This window comes from Protomyctophum parallelum (genome assembly GCF_964188405.1).
Source record: "Protomyctophum parallelum genome assembly, chromosome: 22".
Lineage (NCBI taxonomy): Eukaryota > Metazoa > Chordata > Actinopteri > Myctophiformes > Myctophidae > Protomyctophum > Protomyctophum parallelum.
This window is the reverse complement of record NC_139714.1, coordinates 31505783-31533282: the sequence shown is the minus strand read 5'-3', so window position 1 is coordinate 31533282 and position 27500 is coordinate 31505783. Positions and strand designations below refer to the sequence as shown.

Here is a 27500-nt window from a genome sequence, read left to right as displayed (position 1 = left end):
TACACATCAACCACCACATGGTACTGTAACTGTACACATCAACCACCACATGGTACTGTACACATCAACCACCACATGGTACTGTACACATCAACCACCGCATGGTACTGTACACACCAACCACCACATGGTACTGTACACACCAACCACCGCATGGTACTGTACACATCAACCACCGCATGGTACTGTACACACCAACCACCACATGGTACTGTACACATCAACCACCGCATGGTACTGTACACATCAACCACCACATGGTACTGTACACATCAACCACCGCATGGTACTGTACACATCAACCACCGCATGGTACTGTACACATCAACCACCACATGGTACTGTACACATCAACCACCACATGGTACTGTACACATCAACCACCACATGGTACTGTACACATCAACCACCGCATGGTACTGTACACACCAACCACCACATGGTACTGTACACATCAACCACCACCGCATGGTACTGTACACATCAACCACCGCATGGTACTGTACACATCAACCACCACATGGTACTGTACACATCAACCACCACATGGTACTGTACACATCAACCACCACATGGTACTGTACACATCAACCACCGCATGGTACTGTACACACCAACCACCACATGGTACTGTACACATCAACCACCACATGGTACTGTACACATCAACCACCGCATGGTACTGTACACATCAACCACCACATGGTACTGTACACATCAACCACCGCATGGTACTGTACACATCAACCACCGCATGGTACTGTACACATCAACCACCACATGGTACTGTACACATCAACCACCACATGGTACTGTACACATCAACCACCACATGGTACTGTACACATCAACCACCGCATGGTACTGTACACATCAACCACCACATGGTACTGTACACATCAACCACCACATGGTACTGTACACATCAACCACCACATGGTACTGTACACATCAACCACCACATGGTACTGTACACATCAACCACCGCATGGTACTGTACACATCAACCACCGCATGGTACTGTACACATCAACCACCGCATGGTACTGTACACATCAACCACCACATGGTACTGTACACACCAACCACCGCATGGTACTGTACACATCAACCACCACATGGTACTGTACACATCAACCACCACATGGTACTGTACACATCAACCACCACATGGTACTGTACACATCAACCACCACATGGTACTGTACACATCAACCACCGCATGGTACTGTACACATCAACCACCACATGGTACTGTACACATCAACCACCACATGGTACTGTACACATCAACCACCACATGGTACTGTACACATCAACCACCACATGGTACTGTACACATCAACCACCGCATGGTACTGTACACATCAACCACCGCATGGTACTGTACACATCAACCACCGCATGGTACTGTACACATCAACCACCACATGGTACTGTACACATCAACCACCACATGGTACTGTACACATCAACCACCACATGGTACTGTACACATCAACCACCGCATGGTACTGTACACATCAACCACTGCATGGTACTGTACACATCAACCACCACATGGTACTGTACACACCAACCACCACATGGTACTGTACACACCAACCACCGCATGGTACTGTACACATCAACCACCACATGGTACTGTAACTGTACACATCAACCACCACATGGTACTGTACACATCAACCACCACATGGTACTGTACACATCAACCACCGCATGGTACTGTACACACCAACCACCACATGGTACTGTACACACCAACCACCGCATGGTACTGTACACATCAACCACCGCATGGTACTGTACACACCAACCACCACATGGTACTGTACACATCAACCACCGCATGGTACTGTACACATCAACCACCACATGGTACTGTACACATCAACCACCACATGGTACTGTACACATCAACCACCGCATGGTACTGTACACACCAACCACCACATGGTACTGTACACATCAACCACCGCATGGTACTGTACACATCAACCACCGCATGGTACTGTACACATCAACCACCACATGGTACTGTACACATCAACCACCACATGGTACTGTACACATCAACCACCACCGCATGGTACTGTACACATCAACCACCGCATGGTACTGTACACATCAACCACCACATGGTACTGTACACATCAACCACCGCATGGTACTGTACACACCAACCACCACATGGTACTGTACACATCAACCACCACATGGTACTGTACACATCAACCACCACATGGTACTGTACACATCAACCACCACATGGTACTGTACACATCAACCACCACATGGTACTGTACACATCAACCACCGCATGGTACTGTACACATCAACCACCACATGGTACTGTACACATCAACCACCACATGGTACTGTACACATCAACCACCACATGGTACTGTACACATCAACCACCGCATGGTACTGTACACATCAACCACCGCATGGTACTGTACACATCAACCACCACATGGTACTGTACACACCAACCACCGCATGGTACTGTACACATCAACCACCACATGGTACTGTACACATCAACCACCACATGGTACTGTACACACCAACCACCGCATGGTACTGTACACATCAACCACCACATGGTACTGTACACATCAACCACCACATGGTACTGTACACATCAACCACCACATGGTACTGTACACATCAACCACCACATGGTACTGTACACATCAACCACCACATGGTACTGTACACATCAACCACCGCATGGTACTGTACACATCAACCACTGCATGGTACTGTACACATCAACCACCACATGGTACTGTACACACCAACCACCACATGGTACTGTACACACCAACCACCGCATGGTACTGTACACATCAACCACCACATGGTACTGTAACTGTACACATCAACCACCACATGGTACTGTACACATCAACCACCACATGGTACTGTACACATCAACCACCGCATGGTACTGTACACACCAACCACCACATGGTACTGTACACACCAACCACCGCATGGTACTGTACACATCAACCACCGCATGGTACTGTACACACCAACCACCACATGGTACTGTACACACCAACCACCGCATGGTACTGTACACATCAACCACCACATGGTACTGTACACATCAACCACCACATGGTACTGTACACATCAACCACCACATGGTACTGTACACATCAACCACCACATGGTACTGTACACATCAACCACCACATGGTACTGTACACATCAACCACCACATGGTACTGTACACATCAACCACCACATGGTACTGTACACATCAACCACCACATGGTACTGTACACATCAACCACCACATGGTACTGTAACTGTACACATCAACCACCGCATGGTACTGTACACATCAACCACCACATGGTACTGTACACATCAACCACCACATGGTACTGTACACATCAACCACCACATGGTACTGTACACATCAACCACCGCATGGTACTGTACACATCAACCACCACATGGTACTGTACACATCAACCACCACATGGTACTGTACACATCAACCACCACATGGTACTGTACACATCAACCACCACATGGTACTGTACACACCAACCACCACATGGTACTGTACACATCAACCACCACATGGTACTGTACACATCAACCACCGCATGGTACTGTACACATCAACCACCGCATGGTACTGTACACATCAACCACCACATGGTACTGTACACATCAACCACCACATGGTACTGTACACATCAACCACCACATGGTACTGTACACACCAACCACCGCATGGTACTGTACACATCAACCACCACATGGTACTGTACATGGTACTGTACACATCAACCACCGCATGGTACTGTACACATCAACCACCGCATGGTACTGTACACATCAACCACCGCATGGTACTGTACACATCAACCACCGCATGGTACTGTACACACCAACCACCACATGGTACTGTACACATCAACCACCACATGGTACTGTACACACCAACCACCACATGGTACTGTACATGGTACTGTACACATCAACCACCGCATGGTACTGTACACATCAACCACCGCATGGTACTGTACACACCAACCACCGCATGGTACTGTACACATCAACCACCACATGGTACTGTACACATCAACCACCGCATGGTACTGTACACATCAACCACCGCATGGTACTGTACACATCAACCACCACATGGTACTGTACACATCAACCACCGCATGGTACTGTACACATCAACCACCACATGGTACTGTACACACCAACCACCGACAAGGTACTGTACACATCAACCACCGCATGGTACTGTACACACCAACCACCCCATGGTACTGTACACATCAACCACCGCATGGTACTGTACACATCAACCACCGCATGTACTGTACAAACACCACCACGTTGGCTACTCTCACAGACTGTACATCATCCCTTACACAACCACCGCCATGGTACTGTACACAACACCACCGCATGGTACTGTACACATCAACCACCGCATGGTACTGTACACATCAACCACCGCATGTACTGTACACATCAACCACCACATGGTACTAGTACACACCAACCACCGCATGGTACTGTACACATCAACCACCGCATGGTACTGTACACATCAACCACCGCATGGTACTGTACACTGTACACATCAACCACCACATGGTACTGTACACATCAACCACCGCATGGTACTGTACACATCAACCACCACATGGTACTGTACACATCAACCACCACATGGTACTGTACACATCAACCACCACATGGTACTGTACACATCAACCACCGCATTGTACTGTACACATCAACCACCGCATGGTACTGTACACATCAACCACCGCATGGTACTGTACACATCAACCACCGCATGGTACTGTACACATCAACCACCACATGGTACTGTACACATCAACCACCACATGGTACTGTACACATCAACCACCACATGGTACTGTACACATCAACCACCGCATGGTACTGTACACACCAACCACCGCATGGTACTGTACACATCAACCACCGCATGGTACTGTACACATCAACCACCACATGGTACTGTACACATCAACCACCGCATGGTACTGTACACACCAACCACCGCATGGTACTGTACACATCAACCACCGCATGGTACTGTACACATCAACCACCACATGGTACTGTACACACCAACCACCGCATGGTACTGTACACACCAACCACCGCATGGTACTGTACACATCAACCACCGCATGGTACTGTACACATCAACCACCGCATGGTACTGTACACATCAACCACCGCATGGTACTGTACACATCAACCACCGCATGGTACTGTACACACCAACCACCACATGGTACTGTACACATCAACCACCACATGGTACTGTACACACCAACCACCACATGGTACTGTACACACCAACCACCGCATGGTACTGTACACATCAACCACCACATGGTACTGTACACATCAACCACCGCATGGTACTGTACACATCAACCACCGCATGGTACTGTACACATCAACCACCGCATGGTACTGTACACATCAACCACCGCATGGTACTGTACACATCAACCACCGCACGGTACTGTACACATCAACCACCGCATGGTACTGTACACATCAACCACCGCATGGTACTGTACACACCAACCACCACATGGTACTGTACACATCAACCACCGCATGGTACTGTACACATCAACCACCGCATGGTACTGTACACATCAACCACCGCATGGTACTGTACACATCAACCACCGCATGGTACTGTACACATCAACCACCGCATGGTACTGTACACATCAACCACCGCATGGTACTGTACACATCAACCACCGCATGGTACTGTACACATCAACCACCGCATGGTACTGTACACATCAACCACCACATGGTACTGTACACATCAACCACCACATGGTACTGTACACATCAACCACCGCATGGTACTGTACATGGTACTGTACACACCAACCACCGCATGGTACTGTACACATCAACCACCACATGGTACTGTACACATCAACCACCACATGGTACTGTACACATCAACCACCGCATGGTACTGTACACATCAACCACCACATGGTACTGTACACATCAACCACCGCATGGTACTGTACACACCAACCACCACATGGTACTGTACACATCAACCACCGCATGGTACTGTACACACCAACCACCACATGGTACTGTACACATCAACCACCGCATGGTACTGTACACACCAACCACCGCATGGTACTGTACACACCAACCACCACATGGTACTGTACACACCAACCACCACATGGTACTGTACACATCAACCACCGCATGGTACTGTACACATCAACCACCACATGGTACTGTACACATCAACCACCACATGGTACTGTACACATCAACCACCACATGGTACTGTACACATCAACCACCACATGGTACTGTACACATCAACCACCACATGGTACTGTACACATCAACCACCGCATGGTACTGTACACACCAACCACCGCATGGTACTGTACACATCAACCACCGCATGGTACTGTACACATCAACCACCGCATGGTACTGTACACATCAACCACCGCATGGTACTGTACACACCAACCACCACATGGTACTGTACACATCAACCACCGCATGGTACTGTACACATCAACCACCGCATGGTACTGTACACATCAACCACCACATGGTACTGTACACATCAACCACCACATGGTACTGTACACATCAACCACCACATGGTACTGTACACATCAACCACCACATGGTACTGTACACATCAACCACCACATGGTACTGTACACATCAACCACCACATGGTACTGTACACATCAACCACCACATGGTACTGTACACATCAACCACCGCATGGTACTGTACACATCAACCACCACATGGTACTGTACACATCAACCACCACATGGTACTGTACACATCAACCACCACATGGTACTGTACACATCAACCACCGCATGGTACTGTACACATCAACCACCGCATGGTACTGTACACATCAACCACCACATGGTACTGTACACATCAACCACCGCATGGTACTGTACACATCAACCACCACATGGTACTGTACACATCAACCACCACATGGTACTGTACACATCAACCACCGCATGGTACTGTACACATCAACCACCGCATGGTACTGTACACACCAACCACCACATGGTACTGTACACATCAACCACCACATGGTACTGTACACATCAACCACCACATGGTACTGTACACATCAACCACCGCATGGTACTGTACACATCAACCACCGCATGGTACTGTACAGTGTACACATCAACCACCACATGGTACTGTACACATCAACCACCACATGGTACTGTACACATCAACCACCGCATGGTACTGTACACATCAACCACCGCATGGTACTGTACACATCAACCACCACATGGTACTGTACACATCAACCACCGCATGGTACTGTACACACCAACCACCGCATGGTACTGTACACATCAACCACCGCATGGTACTGTACACATCAACCACCACATGGTACTGTACACACCAACCACCGCATGGTACTGTACACATCAACCACCGCATGGTACTGTACACATCAACCACCGCATGGTACTGTACACATCAACCACCACATGGTACTGTACACATCAACCACCGCATGGTACTGTACACACCAACCACCACATGGTACTGTACACACCAACCACCACATGGTACTGTACACACCAACCACCACATGGTACTGTACACATCAACCACCACATGGTTACTGTACACACCAACCACCACATGGTACTGTACACATCAACCACCACATGGTACTGTACACATCAACCACCACATGGTACTGTACACATCAACCACCGCATGGTACTGTACACACCAACCACCGCATGGTACTGTACACACCAACCACCACATGGTACTGTAACTGTACACACCAACCACCGCATGGTACTGTACACATCAACCACCACATGGTACTGTAACTGTACACACCAACCACCGCATGGTACTGTACACATCAACCACCGCATGGTACTGTACACATCAACCACCACATGGTACTGTAACTGTACACACCAACCACCACATGGTACTGTACACATCAACCACCACATGGTACTGTACACATCAACCACCACATGGTACTGTACACATCAACCACCGCATGGTACTGTACACACCAACCACCGCATGGTACTGTACACATCAACCACCACATGGTACTGTACACATCAACCACCACATGGTACTGTACACATCAACCACCGCATGGTACTGTACACATCAACCACCACATGGTACTGTACACATCAACCACCACATGGTACTGTACACATCAACCACCGCATGGTACTGTACACATCAACCACCACATGGTACTGTACACATCAACCACCACATGGTACTGTACACATCAACCACCACATGGTACTGTACACACCAACCACCACATGGTACTGTACACATCAACCACCGCATGGTACTGTACACACCAACCACCACATGGTACTGTACACATCAACCACCACATGGTACTGTACACATCAACCACCGCATGGTACTGTACACATCAACCACCGCATGGTACTGTACACATCAACCAACCGTCTAAACTAAAGTTTGCAGACACACAGCAGCTGGAAAGAATGACCAATCATCATGAGAGGAAGCGGATAGAGGTGCCTCTGGTGGCTCAGTCAAGCTCACAGCCTGGTGAGCTTGTAGATCGGATATTTTCACTACTTTTGAGTGACACCAAAATGTTTACAGATGAGGTTGATGCCCGACAGCGACAACAATGTTCTTCTTGTGAAGCAAGAGGTCCCGAGTTCAGATCCGAGTCATCCGACGCCCGGCCATCGTGTCTCTCCTCTCTCTATGCGCGCTTGGTTCTTCTTCCTGTCTCTCTACACTGACCACAAAATGCAGAAAAGACAGGAGAGGACCATAGACATGGCCTGTATTGCTTCTCCCACTGTTAGCACCTCTTTACCGGTAGGTAAATATGTAAATATTTGGCCAGTACAGAATTCATTCCATATGTTGATCTGACCCCCCCATATGCCAAAGCGCCAGCGCTCACCCAGCAGTCTGCTGTCACCCAGGCGGATGCGTGCACGCGACCTCGGCCTTTAGGGTGAGGTCGTTCTCGCCCTCAGGGCATCTTACTGGTATTATGTACACTAGCACTGCATGGTCTGGTTAAGTGGTTAAACTGAAGTGATATCGATACATATATATATATATATACATTTTTAAAGTATTCTGGGCCACATCTGGACTTGTGTCACGGCCAGTGGTGTCATGCTTGTAGAATGCAGTACCACACCGTGGTACCAAAAGATGGTGACGTGCACACGCAGGTACGGGACGGACTGGTGCACGCCAGGGGGGGGGGCAGTCAGACAGATATTTACCCAGGGGGGCAGTCAGACAGATATTTAACCAGGGGGGCAGTCAGACAGATATTTAACCAGGGGGGCAGTCAGACAGATATTTAACCAGGGGGGCAGTCAGACAGATATTTAACCAGGGGGGCAGTCAGACAGATATTTAACCAGGGGGGCAGTCAGACAGATATTTAACCAGGGGGGCAGTCAGACAGATATTTAACCAGGGGGGCAGTCAGACAGATATTTACCCAGGGGGGCAGTCAGACAGATATTTAACCAGGGGGGCAGTCAGATAGATATTTAACCAGGGGGGCAGTCAGACAGATATTTAACCAGGGGGGCAATCAGACAGATATTTAACCAGGGGGGCAGTCAGACAGATATTTAACCAGGGGGGCAGTCAGACAGATATTTTGTGAAGCCACTAAGGAAATCGGGATTTCCTGAAAGTTCATATAATGGCCTGTTGTGGCGCTGTCATTGGGCCCAAAAAAACCCATAGCCCCATAGAAGTCCATGTATTTGGGCCCAACTTCACCTAGACTGTATTACCTTAATAAATATGGTCATGAATACTTTTTGCTTCCAGTCACTAGTTTAAAGTCTCATTTCTAATAACATAATATTATTTTTTGAAAATTATGGTCCCATTTATAAAAGAAATGACCATAAAGTCGCGCATGTTCTGAGGGGCGTGGCTACCGTTACAGTCTATGAACGGGATCCCCCACCCACTCGAGTCAAAATAAAAACCAACGAAGAAGAAGGGGGGAAGTCCCGCCTCGTTGTCTGGGCCAGCCAATGGGCCAGCTGGGCCCAAACGGATCTAGAAAGATGGCGACTTACAATTCAAGGAATAACAGGCTTCATTTTACGTCCATATCAGACCCGGGGAACGCTTTGTCCGCAAGTCTATGGTGCACGCGCATGCACCCTAGAACACGCCCCCCCTAGATTCAAGAGAAGACGCACCTAATCTCGCTTCACCAGACTTTCCAAGACGCACCAAGTATACCCAGTGCTGACTCGTCTAGGTTTACTGGAGGTGGGCGGCGCGCCCCCCTATTTTCACACCGGGTCAAGTACCGTGCCCAGATCGAATGGCTACTACTTTGCATAACAACAACTGTTTACATGAACGCACGTTCTCATTATACACGGTAAGCAACACAGCACTGCAGTATGACTCCGTGTACTGTGTGTGCTGCTTCTGTGGTGTAAGTGTTCTGCACGCTATAGCATAATCAATTTGGCCAAAGCAAACATTTTAGTTTAGCTACTGCAGCGCAGTAAAGAAGTTTGACTGATTATTTTAAGTGGACCTTTTTGTTTGCTTGTCTAAAACTCTCTCTGCATACACTATAAACAATTTAAGCTTAGCGCACATATAGCCGTGTGCGTGCAAGTGCAGTAGTGCACGTGCATGCGCGTGACATTCCGAAATAAAGTCACCATTACACCACTGGTCACGGCACCATAGGGAGTAAAAGTATCAATAACCTAGTAGAAATCTGTTACATGTACAAGTTTGGAATATTCAAAATTGACTTTAGCAAAAGTACAAAAGTATTGGCATCAAAATATACTTTAAAGGTATATTCAGTGATTTCACTCAATTCAAATATCACTTATTTTTTTGTTTTGTTGTGATAATCCTCTCTACTATAGAGTGTGCTGACCATATAAGGAGTTCCTCCCTGTCCCCAGTTAACCCCTGGGGGTCAAAAAACCTTAGGTTTCGTTTTTGGCTCTCTATCCTGATTGGATGAAAGGCTTAGGTCCCAGCCAAAAACGAAACCTAAGGTTTTTTGAGTGAAATCACTGAATATACCTTTAAGTACCAAAAGCAAAAGTACTCAATATGCCCATTTAACACTTAGAGTGAGTAAGTATACTGTTGTACTTGAGTAAACTCGCTTAGTTACATTCCACCACTGCATGTCATGTCAGATTTCATCAGCACAGCACCAGATCACATCAACAACATGCCACTGCTCCATAACAAACCTGATGCAACGAGATGTAAGCTTCTCTGGTGGCCCCACACACTGCACAACACAACACAATGCAGCGCCAGAGCCCAGATCACATCCAGGACTATGGACATCACACACAGTGAACTCCCAAGCATGCATTTAGAACTTTAATGCTGCATTCACATGGGATCAGGAAGAACCGGCGAACCGGGAGGGAGCAGGACGGTAAAGGAAAAGGACGGCACGGCGGCCCGGCAGCCAGAACCGCGGCGACGGTCGGTAACGGCAGACGATCATCAATGTTAAAATATTTAATCTTTTTAGTTTTTACCGTTCCATGCCGTCCAGCAGGTGGTGCCGTTTGGCCGTCTACCGCATGCCTGATCCCATGTGAATGCAGCATTAGAGATAGACTACAACTTTAAAGGGATTGTGACATTAAAAAAAAGGTTTTGGAATTGTTCTTTTCTTTTTTAGGTTTTCTAATCTCAATTGCACCCAAAAAACGTGAACTTTTAACATTCAGTAGATTTTCTGTGATCTGGGGTTTTCTGGCTCAAACAGGTGCTCTGATTTGCCGGCAGTAAGTGACATCACTTACTGCAAATCCCATATTATGTCAATGGGATTTGCCAGCAGATGTCACTGTTTCACTGTGTTGCCTGTTTTCATTGTAGCTCAAAAGGCTTCCAAACCCCAAAGAAAACTTCAGACCACAGAAAATCCACTGAATGTTCAAAGTTCAGGTTTTTTGGGTGTAATTGAGGTCATAAAACCTAAAAGAAAAAAGAAAAATAAATGAAAATGAATGTCATAAAACCTTTAACTCCCCAGACACACACAGACAGTGTTGTTGTCTCAGGAGATTAACGTTCCATTTCTCAAAATGTCAACGGCCAGCCTGATTAATAAGCTAAAAGCAATTGGTTTTGATGATAGCACATCAGTGAGCTGGATGCAATCCTACCTAGAGGGGAAAGAATAGATGGTGGAGCAGTGAGCTGTGCATGCATGGCGTTCCACAAGGAAGCATACTAGGGGTTTTACTATTCCTAATGTATGTAAATGACATGACATCAGCCTGTGAATGCAACTTGTTCCTGTTCGCGGATGACTCCATGCACTGCTGGTCTCGGACAGAAACAAACTGCAGGTTGAAAAGGCCCTCGACAGCTCTGAACTCTGTAGAATCTGCACCTGGCTCCCTGATAAAACTAATCGTTACACCAGGGAAAAACGTAATCCATTCTCTCAAATAGTAATCTCAGCCAGGCAGACGGCTTCTCAGTTAAAGTGGGCGACAATATTATCACAGGAAAAGATGAAATTACTACCTAGGTTCCATCCTGGAGGCAAATCCTTCCGGTAATAAAATGGCCAACAACATAATCAAAAAAGTTAACCAAAGAACAAGATTCCTGTACACCTTGAAGGCCGTAACAGGAGTCTTCAACTATGCATGCACCTCTTTGTACCACAGCACCTCAAAGGCCCTTAAAACAAGGCTCCAGACTTCACAAAACAAACTGGTCACAGTGGTCAGGCTACTACTTGGCCTCACTCCCCAAACCCACCTCACCCCTGCCCATTTTGATAGGCTGGAATGGCTAAGGGTTGACGACAGAGTACAGCATCTTGCAATGGGTCTGGTCTACAAGATTCGCTACACCATCAAGATATCCATTCACCGGTCTAAATACTTCCTTAAATGTCAACGAAGTCCACACCCACAACACTAGAGGGAGTTCAACAAACCACGTGCAACCCAGATCCGGGTCAAACAAGGTATTAAATTAATTTCGCTCCTATGCCACTAAAATGTGGAACGCCCTACCAACAGCCATTAAGACATGTGAATCCCTTGACTCCTTCAAAACCGCTCTCAAATAGCACCTACGGACGGCTGCAATTCCAAACTGGCCTCCGTAAATAAAACCACCCCTTTCTCCCCATATTGTACATGTTTTTCCCTTTTTTAACTTTCTTTATATGATGATTTCCTGTTTTATAGAAGATCTGTACGTCCCTAAATATGCAGATGAATTGAAAATGGTGGACCCTGTTGTAAACAAGTGTAATGCTTAATCATGGTGTCGTCCACAGTAACAGTTATTGTATTAACCCATTCTGCATACTGTGAAAAAAACATTTTCAATCAATCAAAAACAACGTAGACATGCTGTTGTTTTATTTAACCAATCATGAAAGAGCACTAGACCAGTGATTCTCAACTAAAGGCCCCCCAGTTTGATATGCAGAAGGGTTCTACAAAATGCCTTCTGTGAAGCTTGTATATCTGCTATTTTATAATAGCCAACGGCGCTAAAATCTAAAGTGAAACAGTTGCTTTCTCGGTTTTAAAATGGGTTAAAACATGTTTAACTCGCGTACCACAATATACACTGTAAAATCTGCTCATTTCACGAAAAGCTATAGAGACTCATAAAGACCCATTTGGACCCTTGTCTTTTTGCGAAACAGGACCGTTTTCAGAACGTCAATAATAATACGTCTGTTGAATGTTTTACAAAGAGGCACCTGGCAACTTTCATCTTTTGTCACAACAAGTCAACCAGCCCGTAGAATAAGTGACGATGATTCTTATCACAGATGGCCATATTTGCAATAGAGCATTTAGCACATTTTCTTTCCACAGTGCTTGTAGTTAACAAATGTGAACGTAACATGATGATGAAACCGTGTTATCATTGTGCAGACATGAACACTACACAGAGAGAGAGAGAGAGAGAGATTTCACAAGCCATCTGTCTCGACTTAAATGTCCATATGGATTGATGGGGAAACTGTAGTCACCCACGGCTTGGAGACACACACACACACACACGCACACGCACACGCGCGCACACACACACACACACACACACACACACACACACACACACACACACACACACACACACTCACTAAATAGTGTCAAGTGCCTCACCACCACAGCCACGTTGTCTCTAATCTGCTCCCAAGGATCACACACACCATTTTCTCTTTTTTTTTTACATGAGTAAAATGCACGTTTTGTCATCTAAATCTGCAAAGTAACACTACAGTAGTAGCTATAAAGCTGTCAGATAATTGAAGGAGTAAAAATATCTGCCACTCACTCACCAGCTGGCCATTGTCTTTATTCAGACCGCAGCCTTTGCCAGCCAGGTGCTACCTAGGTGCTACTTCCCACAGACAGCCCATTCATCCAAACAGAAAAGTCCTCTCTAATTGTATTAAACAACGTCAAACTCACCAACATCGCAGCTGTAGGGAAAGCTTGAATTATCCTCTTTCTATCTGCAAAGTGTTTGTTTCATAAAAATCCACCGTAGACATGTTATGAGCTATACTTTGTGTCAAGAAATTCCTTGCAGATGATTATTTTCTAAGTATCAGAGTATGGAAGCGCTCGTTATCAGTAGAGCAACCTCCTGCTGCCTGCTGCACTAAATTAAAAACAGGTGGTACGTATGGGCCGTTGAGTGATATTCAACGAGCGTTTCCAAACTCTACGGTGGATTTTTATGAAACAAACACAACTAGGTAGCACCTTGCTGGCAAGATGCTACCTGAATAAAGACAATAAAGACAATTGGACATCTTGACTACCTTTGTGGCGGCTATAGATCCCATAGCCGCAGTGTCAAAATGATGAATAGCCTACTGGTGGGGGAAAGTAGACCCTTCAAGCAGTTACCATTACTTTCAGAGTGTGCAGCCGAGCTGTGCGCATGCAAGGTCACTTAGTGGGAGAGAGATTGCTATATAGTGGCAGGCCAGAGAGGGACACGTCAGAATTCTCCGGGACAGACTAACTCTCTGGCCTGCGCTTCGCGGGGCCCCCAAATCTGTGGACTGATATGATCGAATCCGAATTCGTGATGTAACAGGTCGTATTTGCTTTCATTATGTCTTTGCTGTTCATATGTATCACATGACCATTCAATTTGGGATAATTGTGGGCAATCAATAAATGCCAGATCTTGTGAATCCATAATTTTAAGTGTACAGCCTGTTTATTGGACTATTAGATAACCCTTTCACAGGATGGCACATCACTACCGTAAACACTAAACAGCTTAGATTTTGGGAAAAGTGAAACATGTTCTTCATCAGTCCATGCATACAATAATGCCAGTGATGGCAGAGAAACATGCATGAGAATAATGGCCACACAACAGCATAAATCCCTGTCCACAGAATGTCACTGTAGGAGGCTGAGTGCTACTGATGGATCATTTTAAATTATTAAGACATTGTTTGTGGATGTCGTATTACATGTTCCCTATGACTTAACCCATTCTGACCGGGCACCCATTTTGGTGTCGGCATCATGTTATGCTTTAGCTATTTAAAAACAGCAGATCTACAAGCTCATATCGCGCCACCGAGTGGCGCGATACGAGCTTGTAGGTCTGCTATTTTTGAAAAATCGAAGAGCGACTGACATTTCTAGAATCTGATCTCAGGTCAGAATGGGTCAATCAGACCAATGTGTGTCCAGTGGAAACCTCGTATGAATCTGATCTCAGGTCAGAGTGACTTAATCATATGCCTCAGGTCACACTGTCCCACTGAGTTTACATCTCACTTCTCCCCTAGCCAACATGTATCTGTGAGAACTGTTGTTTGACCTTGTTGTAGTAGATAAAGAATTGTTTTCTCCCGTTTGCAAGGTAGACTTCATGTCTTCCCCTAAACATTATTGACGCCTTAAACGTTATATTCGTCCACTGTAAATATATGCATTATGCTTCCTGGTTTGTCGGGATATGTCCGGCCCCGACATTGTTCTGACAATGACACGTACAGTAGCTCTGTGTGGTTTTCCCAATCTCGATTAACCCATTCTGACCTGAGATCAGATTCATAACGAGGTTTTCCGCTGGACACACACTGGTCTGATTAACCCATTCTGACCTGAGATCAGATTCTAGAAATGTCAGTCGCTCTTCGATTTTTCAAAAAATAGCAGACCTACAAGCTCATATCGCGCCACTCGGTGGCGCGATATGAGCTTGTAGATCTGCTATTTTTAAATAGCTAAAGCATAACGTAATGCTGGTAATGGTGCCCGTTCAGAATGGGTTAAAATCCTATATTAACTTGTACTTGTTTAACTTTGTACTCTGATTACTTTCAAAAGTATTTTTTACATTTCAGGAGTTTCTTATCGAAGATAAAATATATACAGTCCTTTCTAATAATTAGCATTATTAATGACCTTAATTATAATATATTCAACAGCTACTATGGGTTCTTGGCTGCAGACACAGATGCGACTGTTATAGCTACAGGGCACTGCTCCATGGATTGGAATCCACAGAGGGGTGCCCTGGGCGCAGCCATTACTGACGTGTACCATTAACAGATTACACCTGGCCTACAGGGCACAGCCATTACTGAGGTGTACCATTAACAGATTACACCTGGCCTACAGGGCACTTCTAAACCCATGGAGCCCCAGTGCCCTGTAGGGCAGATGTAGCTAATCAGTTAACCCATTCTGGACTGAGGTCGATTAAAAAAAAGGCTTCTAAATCCTAACATTTTTTCTGAAAAACTCATGTTTCTATGTAAGTTGTGCTCAACCTTTTTCATGTCAAGGACCCCCAGAATTATCTCTATTGGGCCACGGACCCCCCCATCTCAAAATATGTAGTTTCAGGGACCCCCCAGAAGCCAATATTTTAGTTAAAAATGTTCACTCTGAAATATATATTAAAGTATTTGCGCCACATTTTCACGACTTAAACAAAATAGCAGACCTAGACCTAGTTTAACGTCATTAATGCACGCCTGCGATGCCGCAGGAACTCGACCGCGGGGCGAGTTTCCGAAAGCAAACGCAGAAAGCATGCAGGAGGCGATGCCTCCTGCATGTACCCGTGATCTGTATTCTCCTGAAACAGCTTCCTTGTTGAGTTTTCCAAGTTTGGGCATCTATACTATGTTCAAGAACGTCTTGTTAAATGTGAATGGGTGAGTGTGCGTGTGTGTGAATGGCTGAACATGTTTGTTGTTCACAGTGCCTTGAATGAAGGCACTGTACAAATGCACCATTTACTGAAAGATATATACATTAAACATCATGTTATAATTTAGCTATTGAAAAATAGCAGATCTACAAGTTCATATAGCGCGCCACCGAGTGGCGCGCTATATGAACTTGTAGGTCTGCTATTTTTGAACACGCGCACACACACACACACACACACACAAGCCCTAAGTAGATGCTGGTGCCGAGGACGGCCGATAGGGGCGCATGGAGGTTAGTCGCAGGTTTGCGTAGCTCCCTTGGTCGTGACTGTTTCTTTTCATTTATTTGAGGCATACTTTACTTTGCACTTTTATTTTTGTGAAAATATCATACACTATTATTTTTGTTACTTGAATCCTAAATTGTGGCACTGTACAATGAACCTACGCCCCAGAGGGGGCGATCAGAAAACTAACCCGGACCCTACACACGTGCCTGGCGGAGAGAACATGGCGTCGCTGCTGGAGGAACAACTAAGCCTGTCTGCCTTCACTGTTGCCCTGGCTGCGCTCAAGAACGACATCTGTGCTAAAATAGATTCAGTCACTTTGACTCTGAATGCTGAGATCTCTGCAGTTCGTGACGAACTGACTGCTAAGATAACTACTTTGGAGGCAGCCTCGGATACACAGGGCAACCACTTGACTGAACTTGAGCTGTCTGCCTTATCTACTTCCACGGCTGTGACGGAGCTGCAGGATAAAGTAGATGCTGGTGCCGTCTGCACAGTATTGACCCAGAGTGTGGTCGGTGCCAGGCCTCTCAGCCTCTCAGACGTTCCGTGTTGGCTTCTCTCAGCATGCGGCGCGCTAAAAATAAACGCTGGATCAGTAGGTCAGGACGGCAGGATGTGAGAAGACACAAAGGCTGCCAGGAGGCGCTTTTCGGAATAACTAGTGAGGCTGGAATTACACCAGAGATTCAAAACACAAAAGAGATTTGTAATAATAAGTTACATGGTGCACGGAGTATATTATGTACATATCTAAGTATGTATTTATATTTAGTTTACTGGTATGTCTCTGACACTGTTACACTGAACGTTTTGGTGATTATGAAATTGTCACCGAGTCAAAGGTTCGCTATGACAGTGCACTGTGTGCAAGTACAGTTTGTCTTAATGAATACGGTAATACAGCCATGGCAGTAAATTGTGTCCAGTGCCCTATTGTCACTATAGGTGGGGTGGGGGGTGGGGTTTCTGCCTTGCAATTTACAATTTACAATTTAGGCATTTAGCAGACGCTCTTAATCCATGAGCGACTTACATTTAAGCAAGAACAAAAGCATGGGAATACATCACATAAAAGCATTTATCATGAAACATGCGTAAGCTAAGAAAGTAACAGTGGAATATCTATATATAATGAAACTATACATATAAACTATACATATTTACTACTATGCTATACATATGTACTATGGCGTGCTATGACTATATACAATACAATTATAGTGCTGTCTACATAACATGCTATAAGTCTGTGTCAAACGCTATCTAAGCCAACAGAAATGCTATCTTGCCTAACCAAACCTATAATGTCTGTAACGTTCCCACCTAACAAAATGCTCATAGATCATCTATTTTCAAACAATGTAGATCTTGTAGTAAATCTTGGCAAATGTTAACACATTTCGTATGGGGGTCCCTGTAGGTTCCTCCCCCCCTGTTAAACTATCAATTTGGGGGTCCTTGACATGAAAGTGTCGACATCGGAGCCCTGTGTAGTCTTGAGTTACACCATATTCATGGTACAGTAAACCTTCTGCCTCAGACGTTGATGCAGCAGCACAGCCACACAGATTCATTTTCATCAATGAAGCTGGATTCAATCTATCTAAAACCAGGTGTCGGGAGAGCCAAAATGTTATTGGACAAAGGGCCGTTTGTGAACGTCCCCGGGCAGCGCCGGGGCAAATAGCACTTTGTGTGGCGCGCCATTAGTCTGCAAGGAGCTCTCCATCACCACCACGCCACCCCTAGGTCCCTACAATACAACACCGCACACATAACCACATCTCTGGGTACAATGCATGATGCTGTCTGTAGGACAGAGCAGAGCATCATCTGGGACCATGTTACGGCCCGGGTGATTTGTACTTAGTTGCGTGCTGGTGTTGTGGCACCAAAGAATAGCCGATCTACAGTACAAGCTCAGAGCATTTTGAGCAGTAGAGTGGCTATTTTCGGTGTGCAGCACGCTGTGCAACCAATTATATGTGTTGGGCCTTCGAGCTGCGCTGGACCGGGTCTGGTTCATCAATCTATATATACTTTGTTTTATACCATTTACTCCTCTTTTCTCAAACCAATTATCGTCAGTCGTCTATATCTGTGACGTATGACTCTGCATTTGGGCAAGGTTCAAACCTGATCAGAGCCTCTTTGACTTCCAATACTTCTGTGGCTTACTGGCCAGGAGATTTGCCACTGATTTTGAGAAATAAGCTCTGGGCTGACTGGGACTAAAATTTGGCCCTGACATGTTGGCTCAGACCAGCCCACTACAACCGCTCTTAAAACACCAAAAGGGGTTCCCGCCCAAAATGGGTTAAGCAGTGTGTGTATATCAGGCATGTCAATGTAAACATAATTTATGCATGTTTACATTTACATAATTATGTAGCCTACATCAGTGGTTCCGAAGGTGGGTTCCGGGGACCTAGGGGTCCTTGAGAGTTCCAGGGGGTCCCCAGCTAAATGATAATTAGGAACCAAATGGACCCTTATGGGTCTGTAACTCAGAGAGTGTACAAATGGAACCACATAGACCCCATTTGTACACTCTCAGAGTTAGATTAACATTGATTTCACAATATACATTGGGGTCCCAGAGATAGAATGCCATTAAATGGAGGTCCGTAGACTAATGCATATCAAATTGGGGGTCCTTGAAATTAAACGGGTTGAGAATCAATGCTAGAGCCGTAACAATCTTGGCATATATTTTCAAATGGAGGTCAGCAGGCTAATGAGTGTCATTTTGGGGGTTCTTGACAGGAAAAAAGTTTGGGAACCCCCTGGCCTACATTACATATTTTATTACATACAGTATGCATGTTTACATTTATGACGCACACGCACACACACACACACACACACACACGTATACATGCGCCTGCACACTCACACACACATATACCTCCTTACTGTAGTGTACACAAACAAGCTACACATAGCACTCTTCAAAGAAGAGGTTATATCCGTTATGCAACTGTGAGCATTCTATCATCCGCATAGAGCAGCACCTACTGTAGTTAAACCACTGTACTGCTCCTGAATCAAGGTCAAAATAACACACTCTCTCTCTCTCTCTCTCTCTCTCTCTCTCTCTCGTTCTCTCTATCTCTCTCTCTCTATCTCTCTCTCTCTCACTCTCACTCTCTCTCTCATCCTCATAAGTGAATTCCACTCTGCATGTGCATGCATACTCTCTACAAACAGGGACAGGCCCCCCAAGATTTCAAACTGGCCAAAGTAACCCCCCTGCACAAGAAAGGGAGCAAATTAGACCCCAGCAACTACCGCCCTATTTCTATTCTTAGCTCCATCTCGAAAGTGATGGAAAAACAAGAGGTGGATGCTGGCAAATACTGCGGCATGGTCAAGCTGGACCTCCAAAAGGCTTTTGACACCGTTAACTACTCCATACTGGTTAACAAGCAAGCTTTGATAGCACATCAGTGAACTGGATGCAATCCTACCTGGAGTGGAGAGAACAGATGGTGGAGGTGAACAGAACAATGTCCCCCCCGTCCACCCCCCCTCCCAGTGAGCTGTGGCGTTCCACAAGGAAGCATACTAGGGCCTTTACTGTTCCTAATTTATATAAACAACATGACATCAGCTTGTGACTGCAACTTGTTCCTGTTCGCAGATGACTCAGCACTGCTGGTCTCGGACAGGAAAAAACTGCAGGTTGAAAAGGCCCTCAGCTCTGAACTCTGTAGAATCTGCACCTGGCTCACGGATAACCAACTATCCTTACACCTGGGAAAAACTGAATCCATTCTTTTTGGATCAAGCAGTAATCTCAGCAAGGCAGATGGCTTCTTGATTAGAGTGGGTGACAGTATTATCACACGAAAAGATGAAATTACCTACCTACTGTAGGGTCCATCCTGGAGGCCAATCTTTCCGGTGATAAAACCAACGTAATCAAAAAAGTCAACCAAAGAACAAGATTCATATACAGGATCTCCTCACTGGTCGACAAAAACACCTTGAAGACCCTAACAGGAGCCCTCGTACAAGGTTTCTTCGACTATGCATGCACCTCTTGCCTGGTACCACAGCACCTCAAAGGCCCTTCATTTAAAACAAGGCTCCAGACCTCCCAAAACAAACTGGTCAGGCTTCTACTTGGCCTCACCCCCCGAACCCACCTCACCCCTGCCCACTTTGACATGCTGGGTCTGGTCCACAAGATTTGACAGTTAACAGTTTTTGTATTGAGTTGTGCTTGAAATGTACTGTAATTCTGCAAACCGTTAATAAATACTTCAATCAATCAATGCACATACTGTAAATGCACATACTGCACACTCAATAGAGACCATTAGTGTGGTACATGTGAATGTGATACACATGCACAATTTGCACATGCACACACGCACGTGTCCTCTCTTGTGCCCTTGAAGCTATAAGCTAACGGGGCTGATCAGGTTACTGCCACACACACACACACACACACACACACACACACACACACACACACACACACACACACACACACACACACACACACTCCATAACTAGAAAAACCCATCAATGCAGTGCTATGCGTGCACACACCTAATGGACGTATGGGGCATACATGCACTTTCCCTCCGAACCCCCCCCCCCCCCCCCCCCTTCCCCCTTTCATTCCCCTTTTTCGCACTATGCCCGTACTGTCCTCCTCCTCCCCTACTTCCTCTGCTTTCCATTCGTGCTATATAGTGGTACAGTATAGCAGGCCTCAGTCGGAAGTAAGCGCCAGTATACTGTGTGTTATGTTCTGTGTGCCAGGGAGGGAGACAGATGGACAAGGTGGGTAGTGGCTCGAGGCATTACTCATCATATCATGGAGAGAGCCTGGCCAGAACGCCTTACATAACAAAGCACCAGAGAACCCTCCAGCAGCTCTGTTTTCGGAGGGCGGAGATCGTTAACATGGCTGGCGGCTTCTGTGTGCCGCGTTCTGCGACCGTGTTCATGTCGTCGACTGAAACTGTGACGAAAACATCGTCCGTCGACTATCTTTTTTTCACTGAAACTAAATAAAAACTAGGCTATTTACCGATAAGACTAAATGTATTGACAGTTTTCGTCAAACAAATAAAAACTACAATAAAATGTTAGGCAGGGTCTTATAGTGGAGAAGAGACTCGGTAGAACCAAAAGGAAAGTCATTGTATGTTTGGTTGTGCTTGGCGGTTTGCGCTCTGAATATAGCAGATCTACGAGCTCTCTGCTGTTACGTGTTGTGAGCTTATACTGTAGATCGGCTATTTCCAGCATGTAACCAAGTATAAAATCCATTACGTCAAGGCCTGCGATTTTGTCGACAACAATGTATTTTGGCAGGCCGTAAGACATACTTTATTTAGTTAGATATTTAGTTGACTAAAACTAAAACATTCAGATGACTATAAATTACTAAAACTAAATGCAATTTTATTCAAAAGACTATAATTAAAAAACTAAATCAGAATTTGCTTTCAAAATTAACACCTTTCTGCAACGCCCGCTGTAAAATGAGCAGATTACACACCTTGTTGTGTGATGGTGACGGCACTGGCTGGTTGGAGTTGTCCTACGTCTCTTTGAGATAGCAAAACGACTCTTGATATACAAGTGATCTTAAACCATTCTATTCCATTGCACTACTAGGAGGAGAGTGTACAAATACAGTAGCCTACTGTACTGGAGTATTACTCCAGTACAGTAGGCTACTGTATTTGTTGACGGTACATGTAGTAGCCTACAGTCAAACGCTATTAGGTTTATTTATAGAAAATGTGGGGGCAGGAGACAAACCCGGAGCCACTACCAAGGCGTTCCTTCTACTGAGTCCAATTGTATTTTGTTGTCAGCCATTCTTTTAGTTTGGGTAGGAAGTCGAGTCAGAGTACAGCATATACAGAAATACTAGAGAGAGACATATTTCCCACAGTAAAATGTAACTCTGAAGGTACTTAGTAGGGCTGTCCCGATCTGATCACGTGATCAGAAATCGGAGCCGATCACCTCATATTCAAGTGATCGGAATCGGATCGGGACCAAAAGAATGTGGCAACGGTACATCCCTAGTATCAATATTATCTATATCATGATATTATGAGACTGGATATTGTCTGTGATTTGGCATAGTGTATACTATTGTGATATGGCGTAAGTGTTCTATAAAAAATAAATATCGGATCGTGAAACATCCGGCAGATACTCAAAATCAAATGATCGGAGCACACAAACGGGACATACTAGTACTTAGTTTTCCTGCGGATATAAACTCCTATGTCGAAGTTCTCATTAATGTCCATCGGCTTGGTCAAATTTAATTCCTTTTTGTGACATTTGAAAAGGTTTGATGAACAAATTGCCTGAATAATAAAAACCACAGTGACGGCTGTCTGTGCAAGGTTTCAACCCCTGGGGTTCAATATCTCCATGAACTCTAATGGCGTCTGTCATGACGCCAAAAACCTTTCAATTCCCAGACAACCTGCTCTATCTCCTGAGTCACTGCCATGTCAAAGGAATCCTCCTGCCCTCTCCTTCATTCAGATACTGCGTGCGTGCGCGCGTTCAAAGCAGTACATACAGTACATACAGTAATCATATACTCATAATTCAACGGATACAAAAATAGAAAGGCTTCTTATTTATTTTATCAGAGGGTCAGCTGGTCTGTGTGGACTGACCTTTTGACACTCCAGAGTAGGCTGACTTGCTGCCAGTGCCATGGTGTGCTTAAGCCAGCTTCCTCCTTATAATAACACACCTCTTTCTGACCTGAGATCAGATTCATACGAGGTTTCCACTGACTTGCTGCCAGTGCCATGATGTGTTTAAGCCTTATAATAACACACCTCTTTGTTTGTGTGGCCCCCGGGCATCACATGCGGCCCCCACCTTCACTTAATGTGGTCAATATCACAATACTGAGATATTATTGATTTCAGCTGTTTACAATTCCAAACATGCAAACATGACCCGCTTTAATTACTTCAGTCTATATTAGTACTATAGCTTAAAGACTAGTATTACAAATTACAATGTTATTGTCTTTTTTATGTCCAATATATTTGTATTTAGTTCATAAAGGTACCATAACTTAACTATAACTAAATTCATTTGAAATAAAATAAAAAAAGGTTACTTTTCAGAATTCCAATTCAAAAATAGAAAAAGAATATTCAGGATTTCAATTCAAATATAGCAAAAATATACAAGGCTATTTTTTGCTATAACTGAAATATGGAATGTGGCCCTCTGGAGTGAGTGTGGACATATAGTGGCCCTCTCCAAGTTTCCCACCCCTGCTGTAGGCTAACTTTGTGTATGTATTGGTTGTGTAGTTGTGCATAGGTCATTTTCTTTACTCAATTGTCTCTGTCCAGAACATGGAGTCCAGAACATGGAGCGATGTTGTTTGGTAAACAGTAGTGGTAATAAGAGAGGTTGTAGTGGGCTGGTCTGAGCCAACATGTCAGGGCCAAATTTTAGTCCCAGTCAGCCCAGAGCTTATTTCTTAAAATCAGTGGCAAATCTCCTGGCCAGTAAGCCACAGAAGTATTGGAAGTCAAAGAGGCTCTGATCAGGTTTGAACCTCATACGTCATAGATATAGACGACTGACGATAATTGGTTTGAGAAAAGAGGAGTAAATATATAAAGTATAGATAGATTGATGAACCAGACCCGGTCCAGCGCAGCTCGAAGGCCCAATACATATAATTGGTTGCACAGCGTGCTGCACACCGAAAATAGCCACTCCACTGCTCCAAATGCTCTGAGCTTGTACTGTAGATCGGCTATTCTTTGGTGCCACAACACCAGCACGCAACTAAGTACAAATCACCCGGGCCGTAACATTGTCCCAGATGATGCTCTGCTCTGTCCTACAACAGCATCATGCATCGTACCCAGAAATGTGGTTATGTGTGCGGTATTGTATTGTAGGGACCTAGGGGCGGTGTGGTGGTGATGGAGAGCTCCTTGCAGACTAACGGCGCCACACAAAGTGCTATTTGCCCCGGCGCTGCCCGGGGACGTTCACAAACGGCCCTTTGTCCGATAACATTTTGGCTCCCTTTTGACACCTGGTTTTAGATAGATTGAATCCAGCTTCATTGATGAAAATGAATCTGTGTGGCTGTGCTGCTGCATCAACGTCTGAGGCAGAACGTTTACTGTACCATGAATATGGTGTAACTCAAGACTGCACACAGGACTCCCATGTCGACACTTTCATGTCAAGGACCCCCAAATTGATAGTTTTTGTAACGGGGGGGGGGAGGAACCTACAGGGACCCCCATACGAAATGTGTTAACATTTGCCAAGATTTACTACAAGATCTACATTGTTTGAAAATAGATGATCTATGAGCATTTTGTTAGGTGGGGTTACAGCAGGGTACCCCAATAGGCGGCCCGCGGGCCATTTGCGGCCCACAGAGTGCCCCCTTGTGGCCCATGAAAGAATTTCCCCAAAAAAAAAGGAAAATAAAATGTTTTTTTTTTTTTTTAAGGGCCCCAGATATAAATGGCATTAAATGGGGGTCAGTAGCCTATGCATGTCAAACTGGGCATCCTTTTCAAATGGGGTCTTGCCCTGAAAATGAATTTTCAGGGCAAGACCTCGACCTCGCGCGTGCAGACTCGGCCCCCAGCCTGGTACGCTAGTAAAAATATGGCCCTTGAGGAAAATTAATTGGGGAACCCTGGGTTACAGACATTATAGGTTTGGTTAGGCAAGGCAGAAACCCCACCCCCCACCCCACCTATAGTGACAATAGGGCACTGGACACAATTTACTGCCATGGCTGTATTACCGTATTCATTAAATGACCCATACTACAAATTGGTCCGTGACCCACAAAAATGAGTTCCGACCCACTGTTTGGGAACCAGTGACCTGCATCCAGTTCCCCTTCAGAGGAAAGGCATACAATAAATAAGACAGCTTAAACCCATTGCATTCCCAAACCCGGGAAAGCACGCGTGTCATTTTAGATTCACCTAAACGAGGCAGGCTGCCTGAAGGTGACTTGAGCCATGTGAAGCACCGCCGAGAGCTAAAGCCAGTGAGTCACCATTCCTTTTTTTTTTTTTTTAATATTTTTTGTCCCACGATTTTGTAACCCATTTTTCACCCCTGTGTCAATCATCCTGTGATGTGATCCTGGGCTCTACACACCCTCCGCCAACCTAGGGAGAGCAACGGACTTAACTCATGCTTTCTTCATGCTTGAGTGTCCAAGTTGCTCCTTTACACCTGACAGGGGGGAGTTTCCCTGGTTGGACATAGCGCGTGGAAGGAACACGTTATTCCAACCAGTTCCTTTCCCCTCCATCAGGCGTCCCGGCTGGCCAGGGGGAGGCAGTTTAGAGACCAGGATTACTGCATGTTTTTTGTGAGGGTACCTACCCTAGGGGACACGGGGAGAACATGTGAGGGTACCTACCCTATAGGGGACACGGGGAGAACATGCAAACTCCACACAGAAAGGCCCTTTCGCCGACCCTGCCTTCGGGTATGGGCACTGATGACGCGGAGGAGGAAACGCCGCCAGCACCCACAGCGCCCCGAGCGGGAATCAAACCCAGGACCTTCTAGCTGTGAGGCGACAGCACTACCAACTGTGCCACCGTGCCCCGTGAGTCACCATTCCAAGCGTTGCGAAGTCACCTTCAGTCGACTGAGCATCCCCCCAAATTCCCCCCAGTCCCGGTACCTCCGAGACGGGGGCCCCGTTCAATGATGCCAGGTCTATAGTGGTCAAATGCAATTAACCCATTCTGAACGGGCACCCATTTTGGTGTTAGCATCATGTTATGCTTTAGCTATTGAAAAATAGCAGATCTACAAGCTCATAGCGCGCCACCGAGTGGCGCGCTACGAGC

General features: G+C 45.6%; 1 protein-coding gene across 1 annotated transcript in view; it reads right to left on the bottom strand.

The window, feature by feature from the left end:
• LOC310853124 (protein kinase C-binding protein NELL2-like) overlaps window positions 1-27500 on the bottom strand; it is a gene marked incomplete at its 3' end in the record, with an annotated part of 135135 nt that overhangs the window by 97302 nt on the left and 10333 nt on the right. The window lies entirely within an intron of this gene.